Here is a 12868-nt window from a genome sequence, read left to right as displayed (position 1 = left end):
TTCTTTGGCAGCCCTAGGAACCTAATCCCTGTATTAGGGATCCCTAATACAGGGATATGTACCCCTTGCCCTGCTTCTCTTGGTGGCCCAAGATTATGATGTTATCATAATGTTATGATTATAATATTATCATAATCTTGGGCCACAAAGAGAAGCAAGGCAAGGGATACATATTCCTTGACTCAGAATTTAACTTCCAGGAATCCTGACATACAAATGTGATCTAATTAAAACAGAATCAAGTCATACCTCCATCAAAACCCATAATTATCCCATTCATTCTGAGTAAAGGCCAAAGTCCTTACAGAGACCTAAAAATCTTACATGATCTGGGTCCTCATTGGCTCTGAGAAGGCATCTCCTTCTCTTCTCCCCTCATTGCTCAAGCACTCCAAGAGGCCTCGCTTGGCCTCCTATCTATTCCAGAGCATGCAAAATATGTTTCTACTTCTCTATACCACATGGCCAGCTGCCTTACTTCCTTCAGATTCATTCAAAAAGTTGCCTTTTCCTAGGCTAAGGACATGAATAGACAATTCTCAAAAGAAGATATACAAATGGCCAACAAACATGTGAATAAAATGCTCAACATCAGCCAGGCATGGTGGCTCATGCCTGTAATCCCAGCACTTTGGGAGGCTGAGTTGGGTAGATCACCTGAGGTCAGGAGTTCAAGACCAGCCTGGCCAACATGGTGAAACCCCATCTCTACCAAAAATACAAGCATTAGCCAGGCATGGTGGCAGCATCTGTAATCCCAGCTACTCAGTGGGCTGAGGCAGGAGAATCACTTGAACCTGGCGGGTGGAGGTTGCAGTGAACCGAGATCACACCAGTGCACTCCAGCCTGGGCAAGAGAACGAGACTCTGTCTCAAAAAAAAGAAAAAGAAAAAGAAAAAATGCTCAACATATCTAATGATCAGGGAAATGCAAATCAAAATCACAATGTGATACCACCTTACTCCTGCAAGAAATAATCAAAAAAGTCAAAAAATAATAGACATTGGCATGGATGCGGTGAAGAGGGAACACTTCTACACTGCTGGTGGGAATGTAGGCTAGTGCAATCACTATGGAAAACAGTGTGGAGATTCCTTAAAGAACTAAAAGTAGAACTACCATTTGATCCAGCAATTCCACTACTAGGTGTCTACCCAGAGGAAAATAAGTCATTATACAAAAATGATATCTGCACATGCATGTTTATAGCAACACAACTCACAATTGCAGGAACATGGAACCAACCCAAATGCCCATCAGTCAACGAGTGGATAAAGAAACTGTGATATATATATACACACACACACACACGCACAATGGAATACTACTCATCCTTCAAAAGGAATGAATTAATGGCATTCACAGCAACTTGGATGAGACTGGAGACTATTATTCTAAGTGAAGTAACTCAGGAATGGAAAACCAAACATCGTATGTTCTCTCCTAAGTGGGAGCTAACCTATGAGGATACAAAGGCATTAGAATGACACAACAGACTTTGGGGGCTCAGGGGAATAGGGTGGGAAGGGGGTGAAGGATAAAATACTACAAACTGGGTTCAGTGTATACTGCTCAGGTGATGGGTGCACCAAAATCTCACAAATCACCACTAAAGAACTGACTCATGAAACCAAACACCACCTGTTCCCTAATAACCTATGGAAATAAAAAAAAAAAATTTTTAGGTTGCCTTTTCAATGAAGCATTCCTTAGCCACCCTAAATAAAATTTCAAACCCACCCTGAAATGTTCTTTTTGTTTTGTTTTTTGAGACAGGGTCTCTCTCTGTCACCCAGGCTGGAGTGCCATGGCATGACACAGTTCACTCTAACCTCTACCTCCCGAGCTCAAGCAATCCTCCCACCTCAGCCTCCAGAGAGATGGGACCGCAGGCATGTGCCACCATGCCTGGCTAATTTTTGTATTTTTTTGTAGAGACGGGGTTTTGCCATGTTGCCCAGATTGTTCTCAAACTCGTAAACTCAAGCTATCTACCCGCCTTGGCCTCCCAAAGAGCCGGGATTACAGGGATGAGCCACCATGCCAGGCCTGCCCTGAAATTTTATGTCTGCCTTCCCTGCTTGTTTTTTCTCCTTAGTACTTATTATTATCTATATTGTTGGTCATTTATCTTGTTTATTATCTGTCCTTGTCCCAGTTACTATGGTGACATAACAAATCATCCCAAAACTCAGTGGCTTAAAACATAAAATGACATTCGCTTCGCTTGCAAATCTGTAGTCTGAGCAGGCTCAGCAGGGATAGTTAATTTCTGCTCCACTCAGCAAGATTGGGTGGCTCAAAGGTCAGGAACTAGAATCACCTAAAAGCGTGATTGTGCCTGCCCTGGGAAGACATGAACAGCTGGACTCTGAAACAGGTAGGGCACTTGAGGTGCCTGGCTCCTTGGGCACCTGGAGCTAAGCAGGGAGGGCACAGCAGGAGTCTCTCTCATCTCTGTGTGATCTCTCCACATGGTCACTTGGAATGGCAGCTTTAGGGTTGCCAGACTGCTTGGAGGACTTGAGATCTCCAAAGGCAAGTGTCCCAAGAGAAAGAGCCAGGCAGAAGCTATATTGCCTTTCAGGACTGACCATACACTTTTGGTCGAAGCACTTCTGAAGATGTACCTCATTTCAAGGAAAAGGAATACAGACCCCACCTGTTGATGGAGGACTATCACTGTCACATTGTAAGAAGAGCATGTGGGATGGATGGGCTAAAAATTGCTGCAGCCATCTTTAGAAAGTACCATCTGCCACATTCCCCCTGCTAGAATGTTGGTTTCACGAGGACAGGAGTTTTTTCTGTTTAGTTCAGTGTGCCCCCAGCACCTAAAGGAGAACCTGGCACATACGTGTGGGCCAGAGAAGATCATGAGGTATCTAGATGCAAGTGATCAACTGTTGTACCAGACCCAGAATCAGGAGCTTCTGAGGGTCACATAAACACAGGAAGAAGGCAGGTTTGCAGGAGCCAAGGCCCTGCAGATTGTCAAGAGGACAGGAGTGGGAGGGCTGATTAGGAGGTGAGGAAATGAGTGCAGAGACAGAAACATGGTCAGGTGACAAATTGATAGCCAAAGTCAAGTTAAAATTAGTTTTTGCCTTTAGTCTGAACATGTAAGAGTTCTTCTTAGGCCCAAAGATATTGTAAGGTTTCAGCCCGTGTTCAGGATAAAGCAGCCTTTCTCTGATTCTGCTAATTTTGGGCTTATTCACCCCTCCATAGCATTAGGGGAGCAGAAGATATGAAAACTAATAGCCAGTATCTATGAGTTAATATTAAACGAAACCTTTGGTCTTTTCCAGGGCTGTGCTGACAAATGTTTAACAACTAACTCTCCAGAAAAAGAAGAAACAAAGCCTTAATTTGCTGATTCGTAGCATTTGCCTGTATCTATGATGTAAAGACTCTTACTGTGGCCAACTTCGAGTCACCAACAGGACATCACGGCATGTGGATTGGGAAGAGATGGACACCCCCAGCTCTCTCAAGCCTGTATACTGGCTCCAGCACATCATCATGACTTTCACTTTCCACATTCCTGACAGAATTCGTTATTCTTAAGGAGACAGTTCACTCTCTCCTCCTCCAGGACTTGAAATCAAACTCTGATAACATGAGTCAAATTGGCGTTTTCTGTTTTTTGTTTTTTGGTTTTTTTTTTCTGTCAGCAAGCGTGGCCAAGCTGACTAGCAGTGACAAGACATCTACATTCTATAATACAATTGCCAGGGAAGGAGAGGCAGCAAGGGCTCCTGAAGACATGGGATGCTCACACTCTTCCATTCTAAGGGCGTCAGCATCCTGCATGAAGTCAACAGCCTCGACCAAGGTGTCAGGGAGACCTGCAGTCATGACTTTCAAGTCTGTTAGCACTGCATTCCCCTGGGAGTAACAGAAAATCCAACTGTCTGACAGTGGCTGGCTGAATCAGGCAGAGACTTATTTTCCTCTCCTAACAAAAAGTCTGGGTGGAGCTGACTAGGGCCTTCGGGGACCTGGGCTCCTTCTGTCTTTCCACTCAGCTCTCCATCCTCCTCCTTGTTGCTGGATGTTCACAAGACAGTGGCCCCACCCTCAGCATCACTCAGTGTTTCTGGCAAGAGAAGGAGGAAGGTGAAGGGTACAGGATGCACACCAGCTGACTCTGACCCCTGATAATGAGCACACTGGGAAGCCCCATCCAAAGACTTCAGCTTACATCTCACGGCCCACAGCCATGGCATGTGGCCACTGTTCCCTTCAGGGGAGGCTGAGAAATGGAGCTTTGAACTGGGCACATTGCCACGCCAAACAAAACTGTAGTTCTATTCAGCAACCAATAGTGTTTGTCATAAGTATAAATCACCAGAGAAGCAGGGAGATACAGTCAGAGCAGAAGGACACAGGTCTGAAGACATCAGCCTCCTAAGCATGCTGACAGCATCCACTCACACTGACCATTTGCAAGGTACTACTTGGGCACCACAGTTCTACCTATGCTGGAGGAAATCCTAGGCCTCCCACATCTGCAAATTTCCCTTTGACAAATTGTGATTCCCTCTCTTCAGTAAAGAATGTCATGAAAAGGCCTAGATATCAGTAGGAGGGAGCCCTGAGGAGGTAACCTCAGAGGAGGAGCACACATTGGCACAGGGGACAGACATCCAAGTTGCTCTTCCAGAGATCTCCTTCTCAAGGACAGTTAAGTCCCCCCTCACCAACAAGTCCCTCTCCAGAGCTGCTGTGCTACTATTCTCCACACTGACAGGACCTTTCTCCTTGGCTGGACCACTCTGGGCCAGCATGTGAAACCCACCCCAGAGCACAGTCCACGGCAAACTTCAAAGGATGACTGGATCAAAGACTCTCTAGAGGAGGGTTCTCCAAAGCTTTCGATGGCATACTTCATTATTAAAACATGATTACACTTGGGGAATTCAAAAGATCCCCAAGATGGAAAAAAATGATTAAGCATATGTGCTTCTAATAGATATATAGTTACTATTTATTTAATATATGCATATAATATTTGCTAGCATAAAACATAGGCAGAAATTGAAATCTTAAAAGGACAAGCTAAAAATAAATAGATGCAGCTGGCAGACGTGTAGTGTGGGCACACACAACTGTCCCATGTGAGGCTCATGGTAGATGAGGCCCTAGTAGATGGGCCACGGGCCCAGGTAGATGAGGCCTGGAGCCTGGCTGGCCGGGCCATGCTGCTGGAGGTGCAGGGCACACCCATTCGTGGTGTTAGGGCTGGCATGCCAAGTGCACTGCGGTTGTCCACCAACTCCTTCCTGGTTTCCCTGATGTGGCCGTGGGGCTGTGCACCTTCCCCTTTGCCATCATCATCAGCCTGGGTTCTGCATTGACTTCCACAGCCACCTCTTTCTTGCCTGCTTCATGCTTGTGCTCACACAGAGCTCCATCTTCAGCCTCCTGTCCATGGCCATCAACAGGTACCTGGCCAGCCACAGTCGGCTCAGGCATAAAAGTTTAGTCACTGGGACCCAAACAAGAGGGGTTACTGCTGTCCTCTGGGTCCTTGCCTTTGGCATTGGACTGACCCCATTCCTGGAGTGGAACAGTAAAGACAGTACCTCTAACAACTGCATGGAGCCCTGGGATGGAACCATGAATGAAAGCTGCTGCCTTGTGAAGTGTCTGTTTTAGAATGCAGTACCGATGAGTTACATGGTATATTTCAGTTTTGGGGGGTAAGTCCTGCCCCCACTGCTCATAATGTGGCTGATCTCCATCAAGTTCTTCACAGTGACCGCAGGCAGCTTTAGTACACAGAGCTGATGGACCACTCAAGGACCACCCTCCAGTGGGAGATATACACAGCCAAGTCGCTGGCTGTGATAGTGGGGATGTTTGCTCTGTGCTTGCTACCAGTGCGCACCATGGACTGTGTCACTCTTCTTCAGCTAGCTCAGGCTAAAGATAAGCCCAAGTGGGCAAGGAAGATGACCATTCTCTTGTCACATGCAAATTTGATTGTCAATCCCATTGTCTATAACCACTGGAACAGAGACTCCTGCTATACTTTTCATAAAATTATTTACAGTTATGTTCACTGCTGGAGTGATCTCAATAATGGGAATGAGCAGGTCAGGGCACAGCCTGTTCTCAGTGTGGCCTGTGAAGCAGGCTCTGGTCTCTTTGAGGAGAAGACATAAATACATAATAAACAATGGGACAGGACATGACTGGCTGATTCTCATTGTGAAAGATAGCTATACCTCCCAAGCACATGGGCTGCCTCTTTTGAGCACTCCCCTGGAGCTACCATATATCTAGGTAATATATACCTGTTATTAGTAGGCTCCAAGGGTTGACAAATATATTTGTGGTTCTATTTGGTTGCTCTTACTGTGTTGATGATGCTGACAGCTTGAATGGATTCTAAAAGCATGTTTTGTTTTGTTTTAGAGTCTGCCTCCTTTATGGTCGAAAATGACAAACTATTTTACTCTGAAACACTGTGAACTATTATAAAGCAAATATGTTTTAACTTAGAGGCAATGAAACAATAAAACTTGCCTGTACTAAAAATGTGTATTTGTTTCTAAGAAGGCAGCCAGGAAAATTAAAAGTATAATTCTTCAATCAAGAAACTGCCACATTAATTTGAGGAAATGATAGTCTCCTAAGTTCTTAAGTAGAATTGTCAACACGTAATAATTTTAAGCTCCGTTCTTTTCCATATACAGAAAACTACCTGAGGGGAAGAAATTGGAAGGATGAGATCCCTCTTCTACCAAATTCCCCTTTCCTGAGCTAGGGAGTGAATTTCGCTTCTCTCCAGAGTTCAAGTTTGGCCAAGTTCTTGGAACCTAAAACATGAACATTTCACTAAGTAAAATTATATAACTATGTGTACATATTAGGTGAAATAAAAATAAAACATTTTAAAAATTAAATTAAATTAATTAAATAGAAATTCCAATATTCTGCCCATCCTAGCAGTTCTCCTGCACATCCCCTTTTGGAGGCTATGGCTCTAAAGTTGTATTAGAGAAAGAAGTCAGCATATGTCATGCTTTTAATTAGTCCTTTGGGATGTGAGTTATGGGACAAACCTTCCCTTGGCTTAGGGTGAGCTCCAGTAAGTCAGATACAGAAAGAAAAATATTGCATTATCTCACTTAAAAAAAAGAAAAACTTGAATATATAGAAAAAGAGAGTAGAAAGGTGGTTGGGGTACAGGGATGATGGGGAGACAGCGGTCAAAGGGCACAAAGTTTCAGTTATGTAAAATAAATAAGCCTAGAGATCTAATGTACAATATAGGGGCAGCAAAACTCCACCTCCATTCTCAGAGAGTCCTGGCTGAGCCCAAGAATTAAACTGACATAAGACAGATTAACAGAAGACAAGCAAACAAATTTATTTAATAGAAATTTTACATGGCACAGGAGAACCTCATAAGGAAATAAAGACCCAAAGAAGCAGTTAGAGTCAGTTACAAATTCAGTATACTGAATTTGACAAAGAATAGCACACTGTGAAATGTGATAAGGCAAGTGGCTTGGGCTAGGGTATTTAATTGGGTAGAGATGCAACTAGGAAGATAAGGGTTAGTTTAACAAGATTTGTTTGTACAGATTTCTCTTGGCTCCAGCTTCTCATCCTTGATGATAAGACTGTTCCTTTTTTTTCCTACTACAGGGAGGATGTCTTTCCCATGAGAATGTCATCTGCTTTTAAGAAACAGCTCAAAGGTCAGAGTGATCTTCTTGCACTTGCTGTTTTTTAAGTGCCCTTAACTCAAATAGTCAATATGCCAGAATGGCATATCTTTAACTCCTGAAACATCACGAGGACTATAGTTAATAGTATTGCATCATATACTGGAAATAAAGAGTAGATTTTATGTACTTTTACCACAATAAAAAAAAAGGTGACTATGTGAGATGATGAATATGTTAACTTGCTTGACTGTAGCCATTATATCACTATGTAAATGTACAGTCATGCATGACTTAACAACGGGGATAAGACCGGAGAAATGCCTCACAGTTGATTCCATCATTGTTCCAACATCATAGATTGTATTTACACATACCTAGCTGATAGAACCTACCACTCACCTAGGCTGTATGGTATACCTACAGCTCCTCGGCTACAAACCTGTGCAACATGTTACCATACTGAATACTGCAGGCAATTGTAACACAATGGCAAATATTTGTGTATCTAAACATATCTAAGCATAGAAAATGTACAGTAAAAATACAATATTATAATCTTATAGGACCACTATCGTATATACGGTCCATCATTGACCAAAACATCATTATGCTATGCATGACTGCATATCAAAAAATCAATTTTTAAAAGATGGAAAAGTACCAGATGAGCACTGGCTGATTTGGGGAGGCTTTCTGGGAAGGATGATAGGAAACAGCAACCCTAGGGCAGGACACATTGGTACACCGCATAACCTGGAATCAGAGGGTGGAAACTGGGGACTGGCCCAAAAGACCCTTAACAATGAGGGGCTGAGGCCCAAGGGACACAATGGCAGAGCGTTCGAGCATCTCTCTGCTGAGCGACTCGCTGCCCCGGGACCGCTGGGGTGGTGTGCGTCAGGGGCTCCCTCACACCGTCCTTGAACAGTACCGTGGACCACAAAAGAGCAAGGCTGTCTTAAGGAAAGACTTTGCCTTTTCGCCGGCCTCCCTTTGGGCCGTCAGGGTGGCAGCGCCACCCCGTGGCTGAATGTGGTGGTGTACCACGCTTCACGCAATCTCCTTGCCCAGTGCGTAGCAGGTTCTACCCCAGGGCGGCCACCACCTGCACACCAGGGTGCCTACCAGTGAGTCATCGCTTAGGGCCCTGAACTGACCTAGAGGCGGGGCTGGACTCCGGCGTCCGGTAACTCCGCCCGGCTGCTGGGGCCTACGTTTGGCATTGAGCCATGGGGAACTAGACCTGTTCAATAGCGACAGCTAGTGGTCACCCTCAAAAACAAGGTGCTCTGAACCTCGCGGGGAAAGCACTGTCAAGATATGGGGAAATCAGGACAGATTATTGGCCTTGAGTGGAAGCTGGCACATTTTCGAAGCCACTCTTGGGTAAAATGGTCTGTCGAAAACCCAAACGCTTTAAAGTGATGTACAACGACCTTGGCTGCCTCTCCAGCCACATCTCGGGCCACCTGCCTTGCTTTTGATTCCCCAAGGACAAAGAACTGCCGGTCCTCTGAAGCACCCTGATGATCCCACTGTGTGTTGGCCATGCTATCTCCTCTGCCCTGAGCTCTCTTCACTCTCCCCATTTCCTGGTTAACTCCTGGGCCTCCTTTAAGGTTAGGCCCAACCATTACCTCCTCCAGGAAAACTTCCTTCCCTTCCACCCGGTCCACCTCTCAAGGCTGGGGCAAGTGACCTCTATCCCATGCCTCTACAGTTTTCTGTATTTGTTTATCACTTGAGTTTATCACACTGTTTTAATTTACCTGAAAATTGTCTTGTGTGTCTGTAACTAAGAGAAGATACTGACTACATTGTACTCATTGTTGCATCTCTAGTACTGAGTGCAATTTTAGGCATTTAGAAGGTATTTAATATTTAAGAAATAAAGAACTCATAGGCCCTCATACTGGGAAAGGCTTTAGAAGAAACGGAGACCCACAGGGGCAAAACAGCCTTGCACTTCAACAGAGAGGCGGAGATGGATCTAAAAGTCATCTCACTGGATTCCAGTCATTGCCTGTTGCCCTACACCACGCTGTTTTTGCCCCCTGCTGACACCCAATGCACTGAGCTCTCAGGCTGGTGAGAGAGCCTTCCAGCTCTACTGACCCTGCCATCTCCACGATGCCCTAAAGCCCAGCTTGATTCCCTCCCACCCACTTCCTGGAAATCTTTGCTGTCAGAACTAACCTACTTCTTCTCCAGCAAACTTCTCCAGCAAACCCACTCCAAGGTTTTATCCTAAAGAAAGTATTTTAAAAGAAGAAAAACAAATAAATGCATGCATGAAGATGCCCATTGGCAGCATTATCTGTAAAAGCTAAAAATTAGAAATGACAAAAATCTCCATATAATTAAATAAAATTAAATTCCTCTATATAATTTCCACATGAATAAAATTCCTAATTATATCATGCAAACTAAAACGAGTTTCACTGTAACATTGGAATGTTTTTATTTTTACTTTATTGTGTTACCAAATACTTCCATAGTATTTACTATATTTAGGAACTATTCTACTGAATATTAACTAATTTAAATCCTCAAAAGAGCCCTGTGAGACAGGTGCTATTGTGATTCCCATTATTAGTCAGAACACATTTGTTTTGGTCTAACTTAAAATGGAATTTAAATGACACACAGTGAGAAACACTACGAGCCACTTCAAATGCTTTTCTTCCATAGAGAACAGTGCAAGACACATTCTTTAAAAAACTTAGTTAAATGAGTTTTAAAACTTACAAGATTAGATCAGACAAAATGTATTGACTCACTGAAACTACACCTCCATTTTCACACAGCTACAGATCTGCAAGTCCATTTCATCATAACCATTAATAAATCACAAGACAGATGCTCCAAACTGCAGGTGTTGCTAATAGTGATAGCTCACATTTCTTAGTGCTTTGCGAGTATTATATCCGGTAATCCTATAACAATTCTATCAAGTAGATATTATTAGTTATAGCCATTTTACAGAGGAGGGAACTGAGATGCAAAGACCTCAAACGTAGTGTTCATGCACTCTAAGCTCAAACAGATAGTAAGGGGCAAAGCCAGGCTTCACACCCAGGCAGTCTGACTTCTGGTGTCCCTGCCCATCTAGCCCCAGGCTGCCACTCAGGACAGCTTCAGAGTGAGCAACAGTCTTGAAGTATAGATGACAGATGTGATAGATAAAGTAACCCTGTTACAAAGTTAAACATAATCACAGCTCTGAATTATTACAATTACAGAAAATTATTATAACATATTAATTTTTATTATGTATATTAAGTTGTATTTGCATTGTATTTGCCAGTGGCTAATAATTATCCTGAGCACTGCTGGGTCACGTGGCTACTGGTTAATAATAAGGAAGTTACTAAACACGTTGTGGTACACTAATATTATGAAAGACCATGACGATGTGAAAGCTAAAAAAATGGAAAAAATGGAAAAGCAAAAAATATTTATAATATAGTATTAAGTGAAGAAACAAACATACAATTGATATAATCACATATTACAAAAATGTAGATTTCACTATGCTTAAAATATTATTAAAAAGAAATGCATGTTATCAAAAACTAGAAGGTAGTGTGAAAAATATGAAACTAATTTGTCTTTGGGTAGTAGGTTCAGATAATTATTTTTCTATTTTAAAAATCTTTTAGTAATATTATATTAAAATTTGTATAAATCTGAAAAAAAAAAAAGAAAATCCGAATGCTTTCCAACTCATTTCTCTGTCCATCTGCCTTTAGTTTTCTAAGCAAACCCTAAAGTTGCTCCCTGCAGGCGGGGGCGAGGGCGTGTGCAGGGAGTGCTGATGGCAATCTAATATGTGAGCACTTTTGGTGAAATCAGTTTGGTTCAGTGTTACAGCATCAATTTAATATTCTTTGTTATGGATGATAAATCATACTGAGTATAAAACAGATTCTAAAGGTTTGTGTGGAAATGTATAAAATGTATAGAAAAGTCTCTGGAAGATATCTCAGTTTGGAATGTGAAGGCATTTGTGAAATAATTAGGATAGTTTAACGGAGGCTGTGCCAAGAGATGACAATTTAACTAGGAAGGAAAATTGTCAGTTTCAGAAAGAGGATCACACTATTAAATGACCTAATTTTGTTAGACGGCCAACATCCCCAATATCGGAGTATTAATGAGTACAGTTACTAGTGCTGAGGCTCTCAGAATTCTTAGCTAAAGACATTGATCATGGCTCTGACTGCCTAGGCTATGTGAAAAAACATGACATACAAAAAGTAAGTAGAAGTATATTTTAATCAACAGAAACCTCATATTTGTTATTTTTGTTGAATGATAATTTTTGGAAACTCAGTAATTTACATAAGAATATCTTTTAAATAAAGAATGTGGGCCAGTCACGGTGGCTCACACCTGTAATCCCAGTACTTTGGGAGGCTGAGGCAAGTGGATCACTTGAGGTCAGGAATTTGAGACCAGCCTGGCCAACATGGCAAAACCCCATCTCTACTTTAAAAAATACAAAAATTAACCAGCATGGTGGCGTGTGCCTATAATCCCAGCTACTCGGGAGGCTGAGGTGGGAGAATCACTTGAACCCAGGAGGCAGAGATTGCAGTAAGCCAAGATCGTGCCACTGCACTCCAGCCTGGGCAACAGAGCAAGACTCCATCTCAAAAAAGAACGTGATTTTTTAGCCACAAACTAGGAGTCCTATTTATTGGAAAACTCACACATACACTGGGGAGAGGAGGGTGGTGCTTTGGCTGAGCTCTAAAAAGCAGTAATTTTTCATTTAGAAAAGGGCATTTTATGAGTAGAAGACAAGTCGTTATGATATTAACTCAGGAGCAGCCCTATTTCATATTCTGGCAGGAGTCAAGGGGACAGAACCTCAAATGAAGGATAAAGAAGAGAAATGAAAGCTCTCTGAAGATTAACTTGTGGTTTGTCCTTTCCGTCCAAATAGAGATGGGTGCCTGGGAGGCCCCCCTTTTTCTGTTCTACGTTACTCTTTCCTTTTCTGTTTCCTAATATACATACACTCCTACCTCTATACCTACCCCACCTTCACCCCCAAGCCTGAGGCTGCAGCCTGTCAAGGCCCTTCAATGTCACAGCCAGTGAGACCACCTTTCTTATGAGCCTACAACAAAAAGTAACTTGTCCCTTGCTCAATGCTGGACCCACAAGAATG

General features: G+C 42.9%; 1 protein-coding gene and 1 pseudogene across 2 annotated transcripts in view; one reads left to right on the top strand and one right to left on the bottom strand.

The window, feature by feature from the left end:
- Positions 1-3545, bottom strand: part of LAMB3 (laminin subunit beta 3) — a 127524-nt gene extending 123979 nt beyond the window's left edge. The window contains exon 1 of one of the 2 annotated variants that reach the window (XM_063708860.1): positions 3422-3545. The gene's annotated coding sequence lies outside the window, so the exon portion shown is untranslated. The remainder of the gene's footprint in view (positions 1-3421) is intronic. The other variant, XM_055378751.2, reaches the window with a different exon arrangement.
- LOC101154504 (adenosine receptor A2b-like) lies at positions 3516-6492 on the top strand (annotated as a pseudogene).
- The last annotated feature ends 6376 nt before the right edge of the window (positions 6493-12868 follow it).

The sequence above is a fragment of the Gorilla gorilla genome, chromosome 1, assembly GCF_029281585.2.
Source record: "Gorilla gorilla gorilla isolate KB3781 chromosome 1, NHGRI_mGorGor1-v2.1_pri, whole genome shotgun sequence".
NCBI classification, from domain to species: domain Eukaryota; kingdom Metazoa; phylum Chordata; class Mammalia; order Primates; family Hominidae; genus Gorilla; species Gorilla gorilla.
This window is presented reverse-complemented; position numbering and strand designations above follow the sequence as displayed.